The sequence below is a fragment of the Neovison vison genome, chromosome 4 (assembly GCF_020171115.1).
Source record: "Neovison vison isolate M4711 chromosome 4, ASM_NN_V1, whole genome shotgun sequence".
Taxonomy (NCBI): Eukaryota; Metazoa; Chordata; class Mammalia; order Carnivora; family Mustelidae; genus Neogale; species Neogale vison.
This window is the reverse complement of record NC_058094.1, coordinates 76,459,671-76,481,189: the sequence shown is the minus strand read 5'-3', so window position 1 is coordinate 76,481,189 and position 21,519 is coordinate 76,459,671. Positions and strand designations below refer to the sequence as shown.

The window sequence follows — 21,519 nt, the reverse complement described above, 5'->3', positions numbered from 1 at the left end:
TAATCACCCCTCCCATCTGACTTCTCCATGCAGCATCTGTTTGGTACTTATTTGAAATTGATCTTGCATTATATTTATTTGACATTGTTTATCTGTTAAGTTTTTTTCATGGGTCTATTCTCTTACTTAAGGAAATAAAAAATTACCCATGGATTGAAATGACATAATTTGCTGATAACTTTGACTCCTTCCAACCCTTCCACATCATATGCACAATGGGCTCTCTACAGTTTGAGTAGCTCATTGGAAAATCTCTCATAATGACCAAACTCAATTATAGATCGGTGCATCTCTATAAATTATGTAATCACTTTACTCTAGTATTGCAGTTAGGGCAGAAGATTGCAACCTACATGAACCAATCTATTCCTCATGCAATAGTTTTTTAAAACACTCTCTTAAATATAATAAGCTACATTTAAATAGCTTTATCCATTAAAAGATTCACTCATTAGGAACAGCAAAGCTTTCTCATTGCAATTATTAATATATGTATATATAGAGAGATAAGCAGATAAATAGAAGCTTATGAAAAGCACAATTATTTACTCATGTCACATAACAGTCTGCAAAATGATTTCTAGTATATTTAGAGTTACAGCATTTGATCTATTGCACCAGAGAGAAAATCAGTGTCTGTGCAGGGAAAGACAGAAAAAAAAATCACAAAATAAAAATTTCTAGCACCAGAATTTCTGTATGCCTTCCCTCAGGGAGGGCCACACCTGTGGCGTGGCCTGTGGAGTTGGGCACTGGAGATCACTGGCTTTTTTGACAGCCCTGCAGAAGGCAGAGTGCAGAGAGGATATTAAATAATTTTAAACTTCAGGGCCAGTCCTTAGTTAAACAGTCTTGAAACTTCTACAGATATCTAATGAATCTGTTATAACTCATCTTATCAAAATGTACAATGGTCCTTACCAATCATTCTATTTATTTGAGAATAAAAATAAGGTATACCCATGAAAAGTAAATTATGTATTTAAGATGCATGTGAGTAAAATAGAAGTGAAGGAGAAAGCACAAAATGTAATATGACTAGCATCAAAAATTAAGTATTTTCACAGTTTAAACTGTCTGCAAATATACCATAAGCATTAAAATTTTATACTGCATATGAGTCTTATGGCTCAAAATAAAAGAAGATTTTGTAGTGACTTTTCAGTCTCCAGAAGAAGTCATCATTCAGGAAAGCTAAAATTATTTTATGCTAAATTAGTAGCATAAAAGATTTCATAATAGCATATGATCTTTCATATGAATTATATATTTTGGGTTCTCAGTATCTCTTAAACATTATTTAACCACATGAAACATTGAAAATTGAAATTTGTTACCTATCATATAAAAATATATATATACCTTTTAACTTAAATCTTTTTTAGAAGCCGAGGCACAGGAAAACAGACGTAGTATCTATTTCATCCACAATTTAGCTAAATGCAAGTTAAGGAGTAGGTTGTTTATATTTATATAAGATAACCTTTTGTGTTTATAAAGCTATATGAAAATGCAACATGTCAGGGGGGCTATACACTGGTGGGAAATCTGTGTGTATAGGAACACATCCCCTTTAATTAGCCCATTTTAACTAACGAGGAATATAAATGACAAACTGTGTATATAGCCACCTAGATGGAGCTACAGATAGCCCACACCATGCAGGAAAGCATCTCTCAGCAGGATTTTATGAGCAATAACTATTCAGTGCTTGTAAATACATATTTACAATATTGACTGTAAATAAATAAATCAGTATTTCCTCTGCCTATTCTTATTGTATTTAGGCTCACCTCTTCATTCTGGAATAGCTAAAACTATGATTTAAGAGAATATTACTGGAAAAAAATGTTTTTCCTCCAGTGAGGATGGATCCTTTGCCAAATATTAGTTGACCAGGTATGCGTGGGTTGATTTCTGGGCTGTTACTTCTGCTCCATGGGTCAATGAATCCTTTTTTAATGCTGGTACTATACTGTTTGGATTACTATAGCTTTAAAATATAGTTCCAAAATCAGAAAGGGTGATGTCTCCAGCTCCATTCTTCTTTCTCAGGATTTCTTTGATTGTTCAGGGTGTTTTGTGGTTCCAAATAAATTTTAGGTTACTCACCAGAAAAAAGACAGTTTCTTCAATAAGTCTTGCAGGGAAAATTGGATATTCACATGCAAAAAGAAAAAAAAAAAAGAAAGAAAGAAAAGAAAAAGACATACAGAAAGAAAGAAACTAGACCTATCTTAAACCACTTATAAAAATTAACTCAGAAAAAGTTAAAGACTTAAATATAAGACCCGAAACTATAAAATTCCTAGAACAAAACATAAGAAAAAGCTCTTTGACATTGGACTTGGCAATGTTATTTATTTACGTATTTATGTTTGGCTAGGACACCTGAAGCTCAAGCAACAAAACCAAAAATAAATTAGTGGGACTACCTCAAACTAAAAAGCTTCTGTGCCTCAAAAGAAATGATCAACAGAATAAAAAGGCAACCTGTGGAATGGGAGAAAATATTTTGCAAACCATTTATCTGATAAGGGGTTACCATCCAGAATACATAAAGATTTCATACAACTCAACAACAACAACCGAACATACACGCAAATAATTCAATTTAAAAATGGGCAAAGGACCCGAATAGACATTTTTCCTAAGAAGATATTCAAATGGCCAAAAATACCTGAGAAGATGCTCAATGACATCACTAATTATCAGGGAAATACAAATGAAAACCAAAACAAGGTATTGCCTCACATCTATTAGAATGGTTATCATCAAACGGGAAGGAAATATGTGTTGGAGAGACTGTAGAGAAGAAGAAACCCTTGTGCACTGTTGGTAGGAATGTGAGTTGGTATCGCCACCGTGGAAAAGACTATGGAGTTTCCTAAAGAAATTACAAATAGAACCACCCATCAAGCAATTCCACTTCTGGGTATTTATCCAAAGTAAAGAAGGAGACGAACTCAAAATGGTATGTGCACCCCCACATTCATTCCAGCATTATTTACAATAGCCAAGACATGGAAACAGCTGAAGTATCCATCAGCGAATGAATGGACAGGGGAAATGTGACATATATATACAATGGAATATTATTCAGCCAAAAAAAAAAAAAAGGGGGAAGGAAACTCTGCCATTTACAACCAACACAGATGAACTTTGAGTGCATTATATTAAGTGAAATAAGTCAGACAGAGAAAGATGAATACCATGTGCTGTCACTTCTATGTGGAATCTAAAACCTCAGTCTCCTATCAACAGAGAACAGATGGATGGTTGCGGGGGGTTGGGGAGGAGGGGTGGGTGGTCACAAGGCACAAACTTCTCGTTATAATATAAATGTGTTCTGGGATGTAATGTACAGCCTGGTGACTGTAGTTAACAATATTGTACTGTATATTTGAGAGTTACTAAGAGAGGATCTTAAAAGCTCTCATCCCAAGGAAAAACATTTGCACCTATGCAAGGTGAGGGATGTTGACTGAACTTAGTGTGGGCATCATTTCAAAGTACACACACACATCAAGTCATTATGCTGTACATTTTAAATTTATGCAATGCTAAGTTTCAGTTATATCTGCATAAGATGGCGGGGGAGGGAGAACTTTTAGCAAGGCCTTGTGCTACTGGGGGAAGAAAGCAAAATCAGCTGTCAACCACACCCAAAGAACCCCTCTGTTTCCAGCTTTCCAGGATTCCAAAACCCCATTCTACTGTGACTCCCCTACCACCTTCACCGCTCTGCCTGGGTGATTCACATCTTGTTTAGAACCAAAACAGTCATCACAACTCTATTTTCTCAAATATAATATTTTCCTTTAGAGAAAAAAATAACACCTTAGGCACAGGAAATTAACAAGAACATTCTGCTCTTCATTTCTTAAACATGCGGCTTTCTGAGTCTTTTCAAGCCCGAGGATGAGCTGAATCCTCCCGTAATTCCCCTTTCGCACTGCCAGGTGGGACAGGTGCCCTGAGCAGCGTGCAGAATTGGGGCTTCTCCAGGCTGCCAGAGCTTCCTGTGCTCCGCTCGGTCTTGCAAGAGAGGCTGCAGCATAGAACCTTACTCCAGTTCTGAGGGATGGCAAGTTGATGGATATGAAGTGACATAATAATTACGCAACTATCAGAGCACGGATTTACCTCAGTGAGTATCTGATGAACTTTAGTCAAGTGCTCTGGTTTTGCTAAGTAGTGTGAGAAATTTCACAAGGGTGTTTAGCTGCATCCCCCTCTCATATGGCTTACAGTTGCAATGAGGTTAATGAGGAGACACCCGAATACCATCAATTGAGCAGGACAGTTTATTAATGCATAGTGAGGTCTGAGTTCTGAGAAATAAGCAATCTAATCAAATGAAACATAGGAAGACCTTCTAAGAACAGCACGATTGAGATATATTCTAACAGTTTGGGAACCCAGCCAATCCAAAATTCAGAAGGTTATTATGGTTGATGATTAGAAGAAAATTATGCTAGTATTTAAATTTTCTGTTTACTGTTTTGCATAAAACTCCCAACTCACAGCTAAATAGAAAAATAGACACTGTCATAGGAAGACGTGAATATTGATAAATGCCATAATTATGTATCAAGATTTTTGTAGCCTATATTGATTGTGTATCCATACTTCTGTTCTATCAATAATACCAAAATGGAAGCATAGACTGATGTGTTTTTTCCCAAAATATTTCAACGTACTACGACTTAGTCTTCTTTATATTCTCTGGCATTCTTTATATTCTTTGTTTGGACAAAGAATTTGGATTGGCTGGAATAAAAAGAGGGGAGTAGAGACATTCTCTTTGTCACCCCCTTCTGTCTTTTTCTAACCTTTCTCCCTCTGTTCCTCTATCTCATCCTCCCTCTATGACAAACTAGCTGGCAAATTGCAACTGCGGATGTTCTGGAAGGATATCTACTTAGAAGTCTTGACTGCTCGTGGTGAGACTAGCAGAAAATTTATAGTATGTGTAATTCGTGAGTAAATAAAATGAGTTAGTCATTGAAGTACTGCGCGAAATACTGATTTTTACCAATTCGGGGAATGGAAGAATAATATAGAAGAGGTAATAAAGAATACATCTGACTGGTTTGTGTGATTACGAAATGAACCAGGAAAGCTGTTGTACTAAGCACAGGTAAGATGTGAATGACTAGATGCGTGAGTGAAAACATTGAAAATGAGAGATTTGGTGACAGAAGAAGTGAGGGAGGAATGAGTGGGCGAATGAGCTAAAATTCACATCCATACCAAAAGCATTCTGACATTTTGTTCAAAGTTTCTGATAATTTACAGGTGATTTCTGCAGATGTCAGAAATACATTGTTCATCCTTCAGATTAATCCAGGTGACTGAAAAATAGAATGCCTCCACGAAATTCTGAGTATATTTTTACCAAACATTTAGAAGCTGTAAATGTTGAAAAACTCTTGAAAAATAGTTCAGGGGGAGAAGTGTACATTGAACCCTTAGGCTCATGTCTGTATACCTACTTTAAGCCTGTTTTAAATAGAGGAAAATGGTTATTATGTATCAGTACCATCTGTGGCTCAGAGACCTAATATTCCCTCACTTGTCCTTTTCTCCTTGTTCTCTCCTGCTTATTATGTATTTTGCTCGTTTGCATCTCCACCATATAAAGGTAGAAAGGAGAAGAAAAGTTCAAATTAGTTCATTTCTCTGGCTACTAATGGTCTGGTTTAATATTTGATTAGGACGAGGTTTGAATGAAATCAGCAATTTCAGTTATTCATACCATTTTTGATTTTTGATTCCAGGGAAAATGAGAATTAGTGAGCTGTGCACAAAATGAATTATATTTCTATTGAAGAAGTCGCTTAATGTTCTAAATTCACCTTGCCACAAATAGTTTAAAAATGCTCCATATGTTTGGTACATTATTCCATAAGATGAGAATACAGAAGGTGTATGTACATATTTTTTTAGATTTATTTATTTAAAAGGAATAGAGAGGAGGGGCAGTGGGAGAGGGAGAAAGAATCCCAGGCAGACTCCACGCTGAGCAGGGAGCCCAAAGTGGTGCTTGGTCCCATAACCCTAAGATCATGATCTGAGCCAAAACTAAGAGCTGGATGCTCAACCAACAGCACCACCCAGGTGACCCAGAAGATGTATATATTTTCCTAGTATTCCATATACCAGGCAAGCAAATTCTGGCAGCTTAATCCTTCCAAAAGTTTTGAAAATCCAGAAGCAAATAAAAATTCTGAACCAAATAATAAGAGTTCACATATTTACTTTTTAAAATAGATTTTATTTATTTACTTGACAGAGAGAGACATAGGGAGGAAAACAAGCAGGGGGAGTGGGAGAGGAAGAAGCAGGTTTCCTGAGAAGCAGGGAGCATCATGGGGGCCGCAATGCCAGGACCCTGGGATCATGACCTGAGCCGAAGGCAGCTGCCTAACAACTGAGCCACCCAGGCGCCACTATGTATTTATTTTGTAAAAGCAGACACAATCTCTCAAGGCTGAGGCACAGATCAGCTTTAGAGCTGGAAAGGACCTCAGCAGTTTCCAGTCCCTCTGGGTAATTAACTTGTTATACACAATATTTGGCAATCTAGAGTTTCTCAGGAAATTTTCTATTGTGTTTGGTGTCAAGAACAGACTAGGAAAATCATTTAATTCAGTTCAATTGAACAGGCAGCATCCATGCGCCCTTCATGGTCTCAACACCACGGGGCGGGGGTTGGGGGAACATTTGGTCATCAGCTCCAGCTCCTGGGTGCCAACGATAACAGCTTCTCCTTCATCTGTGTTCTCTGTAGTGGAGTTTCTGGCTCCCACTAAAATCTAGGCTGAATCCCTTTTCTTGTTTATCCTTCAGCTTCTTGAGAACTGTTGTAAGTAGTTCCCTATATTCAAGTACCTGTTTCCTGCCTGGATTCTGACTGATGAGAGGGAGTGTTTATGCAGGGGGAGAGGGCTAAAAGGATAACTTTAGCTGTTAACAGGTGACAGGTGAGCATCAGAGCTGTCGGAGATAGCTGGATGGAGTCAGGTACAACATTTGGGTTTGTTGGTCTGTTTGCTTTTAATCTCCGACCCACTGTAGTCTGTTGTTTGCATACAGACTGTAAAATACAATGCAATATAATGTTCCAGCCATGAGAAATGGCTATAAAAGTTTCTGAATGGCAGCTTCCACTTTTTAACCTCATCTCTTCTCACAACAGCAATCAATTCAGAGCTACTGCTGGTCTACAGAAAGCGTGCTGAGTAGCACCGTCCAGTACAGAGCTAGGACAAAGAAAAAACAAAAACAAAAACCAAAACAAAACAAAACCCTCTCTGAAGATTAGAAAATGAAACAGAAGTTAGAGACCAAAATTCTGGAGTCCCTGGTAAATTAGCAGTGGTTGGGGACATGGAACTGGCAGACAAGGCATAGGAAGAATGCATAGGCAGAAATAGAAACAGGCTAGGGCAGAACATTAATGAGCACTGCAGTGTGGTAGATAGTCTGAGAGAAACAAAAAGCAAAGATGGGAAAGAGGAGGAAAGAGAAGCATGAGCCCCACAGTATGCCACTTGGGTCCACTGAGGCATTAAAGAGGCATTTTGTTCAGTGTGCTCTGCTGATGAAGGCAGGCTGCGATTCATGTTTGCCTACCCCAAAAATCAAACATTGAAATCCTAACCTCCCCAGGTGATGCCATCAAAAGGCATGGCCTTTGGAGGTGATTAGGTCATGGAACTGGAGTCCTCATAAATGGGATAGTGGCCTCATAAAAGAGACCCCGGAGACTCCTGCTCCCTTCCCTTTCTGCCACGTGAGGACACCCTGAGAGGGCCATCTATGAATCAGGGAAGTTGGCTCCCACCAGACACTGAATCCCTTGGTATTTTGATCTCTGACTTCCCAATTGCAGAACTATGAGAAATGAACTTCTATTACTTGTAAGCCACACAGTCTATGGTATTTTTGTTATTACAGTTCAAGTGAGCTAAGACACGGGAATATAAACGTATTACATGTTTTAGAAAGAACTCCATCAAAACAGTGGGAGCAGTTTACTCGAAAAATTCAATCACAGAAAACTCAGGCTTTCTTTATTGGTGATAGAGACAATAGGTGCCAACAGAACTTTCCTCCATGATGATGGAAATGGTTTCTGTCTGTGCTGCCCAATGGGGTAGCCATTAGTGACCCGCGGCTATTGGACACCTGAAAATTGCCTAGTGTGACTGAGAAACTAAAGTCTTCATCCAACTTAATTTTAATTCATTTAAATTTAAATAGCCACATGTGGCCAGGCACTATCTTATTAACTAGATGATTGTATTAACTAGATGATTTGTTTCTGTACTCAGAAACAAGTTTGGTTTAGAGTAAAAATTATATAGGCTTTGAGGTCACATGGACCAGTTTAAATCCTTCGGTTATTAACTCTGTGACCTTGGCTATGCCACTGACCTTCCCTGACCTTCTTGTTCCTAAAATGGGGCTTCTAACATTCATGCATAGAGCCATTGCTATGATTCAAAATGAGGCATATAGATTGCACAGACCAAATATTCAATAAATGATAGCTGTTAGTGGTATTAAATGATGCAGGTCAGTATTCGTGAACATAATTCAATTGTTTTGATTTCTCCGATCATGAGCTTGCACATGTAATAAACTGTGAAATACGCAATAAAAGATAACCCTGGGAGCGGTTGCCTCTGGTGGAGTAGCTTCTTCCGGGTGATAACGCATGGACAACGTTTTCTAGTTAGCGATTCTCTTATCTCTGCCTTGCTGAGAGCTGTCCTTTTTCAGTGCGATTGCTTCTGGCAAATCCACCCTGCTCCTCCCAAAGAGCATTCTTCACTGCTTTTTCTATAACCTCGGAAGAACTATAGGCTGTTCAGGAAAAAAGACAAATGGAGCTTGTTCAATCAATAACTTTAATTTTACATACAATTCTAAGTCAATGGAGTCTGATCAGATGGTCTGTCAGGTTTCTTTCTGTGGAATGAAGAGCACACCTTCAGGGACATTTGCTTAACCCTGGCTCATCCTTACATTCTCTGGGGAGAACTTCTTAAAAAAATATACATACCTATACCTCCTCCCCCTGACTGGAGACTTGGCGCTGTTACCAGTTCTCCAGGTGATTCTGTTTCAGGGTTTGAAAATTACTGATGTACACTATTTCTCTCGGGGGGACTCTGGACAGATGGGAGCCCAGGTTAAATGAGAGATTTCTGTACCACTCTAGGGCAAGGACATGGCACAGACATTACATGGGTCTAACACAAGGACGTGGCAAACCTCTGAATACCGGACTGAAGTTTTCCCATGGTAAACCAGAGCCAGTCATTCGAACAAGTGTCACTCAGAGCTGGGCCTGGATTCCAAAACTAACTTCTCTTTGCTTCTTCTGCTAATCTCCCCCATCACGTTTCTGGAGATGGTCTACTTGTACATTTTGCGGGGCTCAAAACTGTTTCTGATATACTATCATTCAGCTCATGGGCTTTTGTGCATGAAATTTCACTAGTTGTTGACATGGCCAGGTACATACCAATCTGAAGAAAAACTAAGGAAAACTCCCACCCCCCCCCTTTTTTAAGGAGTTAGAGAGGAGAAGGGAGTTCAGGGAAATTGGAAGGGGAGGTGAACCATGAGAGACTATGGACTCTGAAAAACAATCTGAGGGGTTTGAAGGGGCGGGGGGTGGGATGTTGGGGTACCAGGTGGTGTGTATTATAGAGGGCACGGATTGCATGGAGCACTGGGTGTGGTGTGGTGCAAAAATAATGAATACTCTTATGCTGAAAATAAATAAAAAATAAATTTTAAAAAAAACCACAAGCAAAGCAAAACAAAACAACCCCCCCCAAACTAAAATATACTTAGGGCTGTAGAGATTCAGTAAAATTCTTAGGAGTTTAAAAATGTTATCTTTATTCTCATTACTTTAAACTGTTATGAATTTAACCTAAAGAATCAAATCTTTAATAAAAAACTACTGTATTATGAAAAAAAAAAAGATTTATTTATCTTAGAGAGCTCAGAGTGTGAGAGGGAGGTGCAGAGGCAGAGGAAGAGAGAATCCTTAAGCTGACTCCCCACTGCCTGCAGCTCTCAGGCCTCTAAGATAAAGACCTGAGCTGAAATCAAGAGTTGGCCGCTTCACTGACTGAGCCACCCAGCTCCCCTCCTTTATCCTTTAGAAACCACTTGGAATCAGAGGTTCAGAGCAACATCTTCATGTCTGTCTGACCCACTCCCTTGCCACCCAAATGTGACATGTGATTTATGGTGAGGCAACATACCAATTAACGTTTGGATGCTTGTTAGGGTACTAGCCAAATATTGTTACATACTTTGGGAGACAATTTCTGTGGAACAAAAGAATTCCAAGCATAGGCCAAGGGCCCACTTCTCCTGAACAATATGCAACACAGAAAAATTCCAGCACAACAAACCAACTTCAACAGTCCCTGAAAGTCTGTAGCAGGCCCTAAAATTTTCAGTCCATAAAGGAGGGAAGTATTGGGAATTATGAAGGCACGTTTTATGGAATAATTGGCAAGACAAAAAATTTACTAGGATGTGATGGTTTAGACATATTATTGTTTTCTTTCTGGTTTTCTAACCACATCTTTTGTTAATTTTTGGTTTTAAGGGGGGCAACGTGAAAATATTAAACCTACACTGGGCAATAGTAATACCTTAAATGAGAACCTTAGTCCTAAAAATGTTAAGGCTTCCTTATTTCATTATGAAGAAGCAATTTAGGTGATAGAGAAACTATCAATGAGATAGGACTCATTGATTACATCCCTGACTTTCAGAGGCTGGATCACATGGGAATCTTTTATGGCTTGATAAGTATATTTTGGAAAGAAATCTAACTCCCAATAAGCTAGAAAGACAATTGATTGGTGCATTTCCTTAGAAACTGGGGTTTTGATTGTTTTCAGAGGTGGCTGCCTAGAGGGGCTTGTATTAATGTCATCAGGACTCTTCCCCTGTTACTCAATTGGCTTTCTTCTCATGTGGCCTTCCTCTTCCACAGATTATGTGCAGCTGCTTCAGGCTTACAGGTCACAGTCTCAGAAGCTACTATATTTGCTCAGAAAAAGGAGCCCCACCCTCCAGGATTTGATCATGGGTATCTCCCCTCCTCCCTTTGCGCCTGGGGTGTGAAATGCTCTCTCATTGGCAGACTTGGGTCAAGAGCCCCTTCAATGACAGGAAAGGTCTGTCATATATGCTGTGAGGGAGCAATTCTTAAAAAGAAGAAGTTGAGACAAAGAAGTTAATTTTTTTTAATAGCTTACTTTGGGGTGAGAAGAATTACTTCTGATTTGCTATGCTAATGATGAAAAATAACTTCATTCTCCCATTACCACGACTTTTGGGTTTAATGAAGACCACAACATAATGTGTGACCATCACATGGAATGCATTTGTATGCCGAAGGATAGTTCCATTCAAAACACAGTATCATGTCACTTTCTGAAAATGGTTCTCTTGTAAATAGCCAAAAATTTATTGTGGAAGTCTGAGTTTTATTTATTTGATAATCTCTGAACTGGAATGAAACAAGTCACACAATTCAAATATAGATGATCTTTCTGAGGAACTGGGATGAATGCAATTTCATTTCAAATGTACAAAAAGAATAAAGAAATCTCTGCTAAATATTTTAGAGAAATAATGTTGTGAATTTGTATCTCATTCAATCGTTTTGATAAATATGGATTTCATCCACTAGAGTTCCCAATAGTAAAAACTAAAATAGAATGTGCTTAGTATTCCTAAAACAACAAAACTCTCAAAAAACCAAGTAATTAAGAAAATCTGAAGAAAAACATTACAACTACACATTATGACATGAATCCCGATGTACCTTGAAACATTTAGTTAACTGGGAAACATCAGCTGACCCCATACTCTAGGGGCTGTACATCATGCTTGAGATTTTTTTCTATATTCTTTACTGTTTTTTCAAAACATTTTTTGGAGTCTTAAAAAGGCTTGCAGTAATTAAGTTTACAAATGCTAAGCAGGCTCCACTGACTATGCAGAACTGAGTCCATAGCAAATGTCAGGCACTAAGATCATCTGGATGGGTTGAGTAACCAGGTGAGGTTATCACATTCACAAACAGGCTCTAGATCCCCAGTGCGCTGTGGTCTAATCTGGGGCTTCCTGGCAGTTGAGATCATGTGGATTCTTCCCACCGGGGTGGGAGCGGCGGTGGGTATGTGGAAGGGGTTTGAAGGTGGGAGTGGGGGCGGGCTTGTGGGAGGGGTTTGGAGGTGAGAGCGTGGGGTGGGCCTGTGGGAGGGGTTTGGAGGTGGGAACCGGAGTGGGAATGGGGGAGGGGATAGAGCGGAGGGACTCGGCCCGGCTGGAAGTGGGGGTGCAAGAGGGGGCGGGAACAGGGAGTGTTGGGGAGGGGGCGGGACAGAGGCGGGGCGGGGCGCTCTATAGGGGCGTGCACACTCCACAGGGACACGCGCTCTGGGGCACAGCAACTCGCTCCAAGTTCCCTCCCTCGCGCTCCGCGAAGCCCGCCTGAGCCCTCCCACTCGGTGCAGACCGAACCATCGCGGCCGCAGCCAGCCGGGCCCTCCACGGCCTTGAGTCCCCAGCCCCCTTGGCTAACCGGGTCAGCTCTCTATCCGTGGCCTCGCCGAGGCGGCGCGAGGACTAGGCGCCCCCTGCGGCCCGCGCTCGGCCCTCCGGCGGCGCCAGCGGCCGGGACCCCCTTCCCGGCGGGCCCGACCTTCCTCCCTGCCGTCCCCGCAGCTTGGAGCCCGGCTGGGGCCGCACCGCCCGGGGCCAGGGAGCGCGGCCGAGGTAAGTCTGGGCCGGGAATCCGGCCCGGGCGGGGGTCGGGCGGGTGGCCGCGCGGCACCCCGACTGCGCACAATGCCCGAGCCGCGCGCGGCTGGAGCGAAACCGGATCCGCCTCTGAGCCTCCGCGCCCGGCCTGGGTGTCCATCCAGCAGGGCCGGGGAGCCGCACTGGCCCGGACGGACCCCCCCGACTCGCTGGGTGGGCCGCAAGAGGAGGCGCTCGCTGCGTGTCCGGGCTGGGCGGGGAGGCCGGGCAGGGGCGCTGCGGAGCCGGGCGGGCTTGCGGGGCGCGAGCGGCGGACTGCGAAAGCGCGCCTGCCGCTTGCTGCTGAAGCACTGGGTAGGCGAAGGCTGTGGGGACGGCTCCTTGCGTCGTTCCCAATCTCGGGGGCTAAATACCTAGGGGGTATCAGTATGTCCTAATCGCCGTCTGGGAATTCTTGCAAGAGATGCAGATTCAGAGGCTCTGAAAGTTTGTTTTTGGTTACCCCCTCCAGCTGCACTCATGGTCTCGATCGTCTCCACTTTCTTTGAAAGCACACAGATTTGAAGTAGAATGAAATTATCCTTGGCTCATTCGTGCCCTCGTCACCCAGCGGAGCTCATAACTTGGCAGCAAAGCTCGTGCAGGCTGTGGGAAGCCGCCGGTGCCTGCTACCCAGCCTAGTGCCCCTCTGATTGTTGTTGGAGGAGGAGTGCGTGGTGGAAATGGCAGTGACAGTTCTCCCTCCGCGCAGGCTGGTGGGGAGGGTAGCAGAGATAACTTTGCTGTGTGCTTCAGTTACTCGGGAAAGTGGAAAGAAAACACCTGGTGCCGGCTTTTTAACCCTTTCATGTTGTTGTTCAGATTCCAAAATGAATAGCCACAAAAATGAACAGGCTGTCTTTGCTGCCTAAGATACGGGCAAACTCTGGGTTTTTCCTCACGGCCATATCCTGTGCAAAATCTGGCACACATCTGTGACAACATTGCGTGGCTGGTATTGTAAGGACTGCAAACTGGTTTGTTTTTGAGAAGCGGAATGTGATAGTAGAATACGCATCTTTGCAGTATAAATAATGACTTTCATTGTCCTCATATCCCCTGCTGGTATTGAAGTCCCATATATAGCCTCTTCTCCCCAATTTACACGTGGAGTCTTTCCATGGAAAATACCTGTACTAACCCGTGCCTGTTTTGTGACATCACAGCCCCTGGTCATTCAGATGAGCTAATGATTAAGCATAGTTATTTTACGTAAGGGCGAGGTCATGATAAGCCAGACTTCTTTGTCCATAACATCCCATTGATTTATCCCATGGTATTTATGTTGCGACTATAGATCTTATAACAGTAGAGTCACTAATTGAACAGGGAGGTGACCATGCTTTGTCAGCCTGATAATCTCTAAAGTGCTTGGAGCAGCGCCTGGAACACAGTGCTAGGTAAGTGTCACCTAGTTTTATTTTTAATTTTTATCATCAGTCCATGTGTTTTTCTGTTTGGAAAACAGTTGTTTTGTTTTTCAGATCGCAGCACTTTTAAGTCATGGTCTATTTTTGTCTCTAGTTTAATTTTAGATCAGAATTGAGGTTGGGTTGTTGTTTTGCTTATGACTGACAATCCATTCTGAGTGTCATTCTTACGCACAGTATACAGCAGATCTGTAAGGGCAAAAACACAGTCCTGAGATGTCACATCCAGGTACTTTTCATAATAAGGAGACTTAATTATCCTTAAGGGCCTAAATGTCTACGGAGGAGCCTAGACATCGGGGAAATGTGGCGTCTGGACCCTATTCTGAATGCCCTCATTCTCCAGGTTGACAATAATACTTCCAGTTACTACTTGAAATTCTACCGTGGTGGCACAACAGTGGGGTAACTCCCTCTTGGTCAAAAGGTAATAAAAGATAAACATGATGTATATACATCAATCAGATCGTATCATTCTTATTTGTCCTTCCAAATCTTTCGAGCAGCCTAGTTAGCTAACATAAGAAAAATGAAAACTACGTACTTGCCATGTGTCCATAACCAGATGATTGTGTTTGCCACCTAGATATTTTAAAAGATTGTCAGGGATTTACTTTCATTTTGGGGTCCTCCCCCACGCCCTTTTAACTTTGAAATGATATCTCTCTTATTCCTCAACAGTTTACTTAGCTAATCAAAGACATGGCTAACTCTTGGGGCCCTGCAGTACCAAAGCTGCTGTAGGCACAGTCTGACAGTAGGTGGTGCTGTAGGTAATGCTGGTGGGCAGGGTGCATTTGTGGTCAGGTAGAATTGAAGGGGTTAATTAGTATTCCTATTGCTTGCCCTCTCCCCCAAAATATGCTCTCACTACACAGGTACCATCTAACAGTCTTTTTAGGAATAAACTTTTTAAAAAGTCTCTCCTTTGTATTTCCACCTTTTTTGAACTATTTACTCGGCCAGATTTTTCTTCCCGAAAACCATAGTATTCCAGGTGTTAAGATAGACAATGCTTTGTAAAAGTCTTATTTAATCACCTGTACTCTTTACTCTTATTTTTTAATGATAGGTTAAGGTTGACCGTTCTGAGCCTAGAGGATCTCCAACTAACCTGGACTTTTTTTTTCAGTACTTAACTTGCAAGAGAGAGAAACAAATGATAAGAAACTTAGTTGCATCATGACTTTAAGAAAACAGCTTCTCATTTACTCTGATTTTTACCATTTTTCTGAGTCCCAGTATGATGCAATGAACATTGATATTCAGGATGAAGACTGAAGCTCTGCAAAGCCATGACTCATCCAAGAAAAATATATTCATTCTGTTTAGTAGAGCACGGAGGGCAGGGAGTGAATAAGAAGGCTCAGAACCAGGGCTCTCTGGACTGTAATCCGAGCTAGCTCTGTGGCTGGCTGGGGGACTGGCCTGGTCGTGGGCATTTGACAGTGGATTCTTTTTATTCCAGCACAGGATAGTTGTTATCTTCTTTCTTCGGGTGACATAAAGTGACTGGCTGAGTCACATAGCTACTAAGTCGCAAAGCTGCGATTTTAACCCTAGGACAGTGTGCCTGTGGAACCCGTGGATCTTTTCACCACACTATGTGGACTAATGTCTGTTTTGCACAGTCAGGAGGTGCTCACTGCATTCTTTTGGGGTTTGATACCGACAAGTCTCTTTGTCATAATTCAGTGACGTGCTTTGAATTTCCTGAGTAGCGTTGGGCGTCTAAAACAGGAGAGAGAAAACTCATCTTGATGTTCAGAGGTAAACCCCTGAGATTTCTCAATACTTACTAAAGATTGCTTATTTCGGAAGGACTCAGGAGAAGGCTGGCAGGTTTAACTTCTTTGAGCTATGTAAAGGCCAGTGCAAATGGTTTAGAAGATGAAGTCGTGCTGGGTCCGTTTTTGACTTTCTTGCTCAGGTGATCTGGTGAGAGTCCTAGCCTCCCCTGTATCCACTAACTTTCCTCCCCTTGGGTTAAAGGAGCTTTATTCATTTCCATCACTTAACTACATCAAATAATTAGATACATTACAATGATTAATGAAACACCAGATCGAACTCCTTTTGATGTATTCTTTTTTTTTTTTTTTTTTAATTTTACACTTTAGCCAGAGCTTGATTTAAATTTTATGGTCATTTTTGTATTAGAAGCATTCTAGAAATACAAAATAGTAGTATTGGGCAATTGTTCAGAAGAGAGCACAAATTTTACCCAAAATGTTTACCCAAGAAACTAAAGGTAGCATTGATTCTGAAGTTTGAAAGCATAAGTTAACAGGATCATTCACATGCAAGGTTTTGGAGAAAGTGGTAAGAAGTACCGTTTCTCATTGCTTGTGGTTGTCATCACCTACACAATGAACTACAGATAATGAAGGTATGGGCAAGGCTTCAAAATGTTTGCAGAATACATTTTCCTCCTGTTTTTAAGCCTGGGTTTGTTTTTTAGATGATCTCTTGTGGTACAAGGTTAATGACCTTAAATCATGCATATTCCTATTATGACACGTTAGCTTTCCTCCTTGTGAAAGAAGACTGCATGTCATGTTTATGTTTTTAACATTTCAAGTCTTATAAGGAGAGTCACATAAGAACACAGCATTCAAAGACATAAGGCTGGTTTTTTCTTTTTCTTTCCTTCTTTTTTTTTTTTTTTGAAACTTTAGTAGTTAGTAGATGAAGCAATTGACTTCCTCTTTCCAATATGTTTGGTGACAAAAATAGTGAACATGTGGATGATTAAACAATTTTAAACTGGAACTAGCACAAAAGCTGGGATTTTAAAATGGTAAACACTTAAGAGGGAAGTTCAAAGGTGAATAGTAAGCAAAAGGAAACAATATGTCATTTGGCAGACAGGTTTCTAGAATTATAAGAATTCTGTGGTATGTTTTATAGGTCCGAGCAAGATCAGTGGGTTTTGAAATTGTCCAGCTCCAGATAAAGCTTTTAAAGATACAGTTAGAAGCATATAGGAAATTTTTTAATGGTTTTGTTGTAAGGCAGAGCATTTGCTCCTCAAAAGCTCCACTAGAAGTTTGTTTCTTTTCTTTTCCTTTATTTTATTTTATTTTATTTATTTATTTTTGGTCTTTTTCAGGAAGAATCACAGATATGCTTCAAAATAATCATTGCCAGCAATTTTTTTTTTTTTTTGTATCATTGTCTGGAACTTAATGAAAAGAAAGTAACTATGAGAAAGAATATCATTTGGTAATTTCTTCTATTATTATTATGTTAAATGGATATTTTTAGAGCATTCACTGTGCGCCTAGGTACTAGGGATAAGTAGTGCCCAAGAAAGACTAGGTTCTTGCCCCCTTGAGGTTTTATAGTATCAAGTGGAGGGAAAATGTAATAAAGAAATGAAAAGTTAGGTTTTTTTTTTTTTTTTAAGATTTATTTATTTATTTTAAAGAGGGAGAGCACTCATGTGCATGTGGGTACACTCAAGGTGTGGGGCAGAGGGAGAGGGAGAGAGAGAATCCTCAATGCATACTCCGTCCTGAGCACAGAGCCCAACATGGGGCCAATCCCATGATCCGAGATCATGACCTGAGCTGAAATCAAGAGACAGATACTTAACCAACTGAGCCACCCAGGTGCCCCTTGAAAAGCTAGTTTGAAGCAGTAGTAACTGCAGTCTGGAAAGAGGGTGGCATTCCCCGCTTGGCTGGGTGGTCTGGGAGGGCTCCAGGGAGGTTGTTTGAGCTGAGACTTACATGGGGGCGAGGGAGAGGCAATCTCTGCAAGGCCTCAAAGATCCTGAGGCAGGCAGAGCCTGCCTTTGTGAAGAACAGGAGATAGCATCAGAGGAACCAGGTCAATAAGGCCTTACAGACCCCAGGGGGTGGGGGGAAGGGAGGAATTTCTGTTTATTCTGAAGCAGTGGGAGCTGCTGAGGGTGTGACACAGGAGGGCCAGGCTCTAGTGTGCAATCTGGCAGCTCACATGGCCTGCTTAGGGAGAATGGATTGCCAGAAAAGAGTGGAAGTGGGGAGACAAAAAGCTGTCATGGTGAACAGCCAGGTGGACTGGAAGGAAAGGAAGGAAATGGGAGGGGGGAGCCCGAGGTTTGCACAATTTTGAATTTCTCCTAACCAAACCCATTATTGCTCTTAAGATGCATCTTTATTGTACTAACACCAAAAAAGAAGATATTCAAAGCCAGTTAAGCTTTGACATACGAATCCTGATTTCAGATATTAAAGTGGGAAAATAGATGTTCTTAGAATTGGTGAAATATGGCCTATTCTGGAGCTCAAGCCGGTTTTTATTTTATTTCTGTTTGTTTATCAGTGATCCAAGTTGAATCCTGTTTTTTGGAAAGACCTGCAGGTCATATGTAATGGAATCCCCTCCCTCAGGATTAGAGACTGGTGTAGACAATTGCATCCAGTGTTGGTAGTCTTTCTGATACTTTCAAAAATGTGTAGAGAAGGGCTTCACAGACATTCATTCTGTTGCCCCCACGTGCACGACAGACCCACTGGTGTCAGAGATTGAGGAAACCGTGACAGTCGTATTTGTCAGAATGGGGAATTACTGGCTCTATTTCTGTGATTCCAGGAGCAGGGCAGAGTGAGGCCAGGGTGAGGGCTCAGTCAGGGCCATGAGAATTCCAGGCCAAACACTTAGTTGAAGGCCAGCCCATTACCGAGACACAGTTCTCTAGGTGAGTCTGTCTGGGCGCAAAGACTGGTTCTGTGTGAACCTGAGTGAGTTATGGAGGCTTCTGGAACCTCAGTTTCCTTTCTGTAAAACGGGGATAACCTACTTTGTGTTGTACCTGCTTCATAGGGTTGTTGGGAGGGTTCAGTAAGACGGTGCTTGCAAAACGGGGAGCACGTCACCGAGGCTAGTTGCTGTTATGTGTTACTGTGTTGCAGACTTCCTTTATGTCCTCATCATACAGGTCACAGGCTGAAAGTCACTTTTTCGGAGACTCGCCCTGACCCTGGAAGCTAAGGTAGCCCCTTCTCCAGCCACCCTCTTTCTCATCATCCTGCTTTATTTGCTTCAGAGCCCCCGTGTCGAACTAGAACAGTATGATTTGTCTCCATGATGAAAGCGCCTTCCCCAGGTTGAAAGGGACACTGACGTGGCTGCCAAATCCACATTGCCTAGAGCCACACCAGGCCCCTTTCAGGGCCTCGTAAGTACTTACCCAGTGGGGTCCAAGGGTGATCTGCTGGTTAGGAGGTCTTTGCCTCCCTGGGACCTTGAAGGCACAGCAAAAAGTCCAGAACTCAAGCAGAACTCTGCCCTCACCTTGGCGTTTGTGCTGTGGGTTGACCGGCTCTCCAGTGGGGTACCTGAAGTCCAGCAGGCAGGCTTCCGACAGTCCTTGGTCACATATTTTGGGGACAGAGAGTCAGAGGAGAGCCAGAGTTTGTATTCAAAAACAAGGATTTCTTGGGGGTAGGACATGCTCATTGGTTCACCCTGGCCTTTCAGAGAGCGTCCCTAGCTTCCTTCTCAAGCCAAATGCCACCCAAGGCCTCCCTGGTCCATGAGATGGCAGCTCCCAGGCATCTCCTCCTTGTCGTCGTCATCATCGTCCTCCTTTTTTTTTCAAAGTATTTTAAAAGATTGTATTTATTTGTCAGAGAGAGAGAGAGAGCCCAAGCAGGGGGAGCGGCAGACAGAGGGAGAAGCAGGCTCCCCACTGAGCAAGGAGCCTCATGTGGGCTTGATCCCAAGACCCTGGGATCATGACCTGAGCCAAAGGCAGATACTTAACTGACTGAGCCACCCAGACATCCCTCAGGCAACTAGTCCTTCTGTCAAAACCACAAGAGGAAACAAGGTAGAGAAATATACCCACTGTAAAAAACAATCAGTGGTTGTCAGACTGCCCTGGATGTTCCAGAACCCCGCCTGAAACTGGGGCCATAGCCTGCTGTCTGATAGACCTGCGCAGTCAGCAGTCTGGGCTGCGGGCTCTCGCCCCTGCATCTGAGCCGGATCATGTTACTTACGAGGCCACATCTCCCTATAATGACTCTGCTCAGGGCATTTGGACGTTGTTTGTATTTCGCAAAGGGAAATCATACCCATTTTAGAAATAAGAATATTTATATATTCCTTTCCAGGCTTTTAAGCTGTCACAGTGCTCCTCACTATTCGACTGTGGTCTTTGAGTAAAGTGAAGTGAATAAAATGTAAGGACTTCTCTTCTTTCCTTTTTTTAAAAATTTTCTTTCTTTCTTTCTTTCTTGTAAGGACCCACTTTCATATTGTGCAGACACACTCCGCAGTCATAGGTGTATGCTTGTGTCTGTTCACCTACACGTGCAAACTATTTGTCGTCTTTCTTTCTCTGGCTACCATGGGGCCATTGCTTCCATAGGTGGTCAGAAACAGACAGAAACTGAACTCAGAAGTGTTGAGAAATACCAGTGAATCCTGACAACACTTCTGTGCCTTGACTCCATGGTTAAAACAAGGTGAAATTGTACTTAATTGTACTATTGTACTCTTGCTATGAATTGGGGATTTAAAAAATTCTTTTAATCTATCCCTGGCCTGTGCTCATTCAAATGATCATTAATTGGAATGTTGTGATTTTTAAGAATCTGATGTTGTTCTTCCTAAGACATTTTGTTCTTGTTTAGTGACCATGAGAGAAGAGGAGAAATCTTTGTGTTTGTTCTGAATGTGACTGGTCAGGGATGTTCTTTGTAGCTTTTGAGGACTTTGTTCTAACCTACAGCACAAATCGGGTGTGTAACCATGTAAATCTTTATATAATGTTTTGGCCAAAGTGGCCATCTTTGAGGGGTTAGACTGGCTATCTAGCAACTCAGTTATTTCACTTAATGAAGATTTTTTTTTTCTAGTTCCTGTTAGTGAATTTGCCTTTGTAGCTCTTATATGGGATGAGGATTACAATCATATAAACCTATATTTTGTGGAAAGTTGAAATAAGGTTCTATCTGTATTGTTTGGAAATTGGTTTAAAGTGAATTTTCCACAGAAGTGAGGGGAGTCCTATGCATATCATGTAGCTCTGTGTGTGTGTGTGTGTGTGTGTGTGTAGAGGTCCAGTTTTCAATATGAACTTCACAGTGGCCGCATTTCCCAGTCAGAAGTGGCTCTGCCGTTTCTCCACTGTCACATACTCCAGCTTGTATGGCCTATTTTGCTTATCTGATTTCTCCTTCAGGTATTTTTTTTTCCTCTCAGAATTCACCAGCACAGGACCAGACTGCTTTAG

General features: G+C 41.8%; 1 protein-coding gene across 1 annotated transcript in view; it reads left to right on the top strand.

Annotated features, from left to right (window-relative positions):
* Positions 1-12,512: 12,512 nt before the first annotated feature.
* FAM110B (family with sequence similarity 110 member B) overlaps positions 12,513-21,519 on the top strand; it is a 152,773-nt gene continuing 143,766 nt past the window's right edge. The window contains exon 1 of the mRNA XM_044245560.1: positions 12,513-12,834. The gene's annotated coding sequence lies outside the window, so the exon portion shown is untranslated. The remainder of the gene's footprint in view (positions 12,835-21,519) is intronic.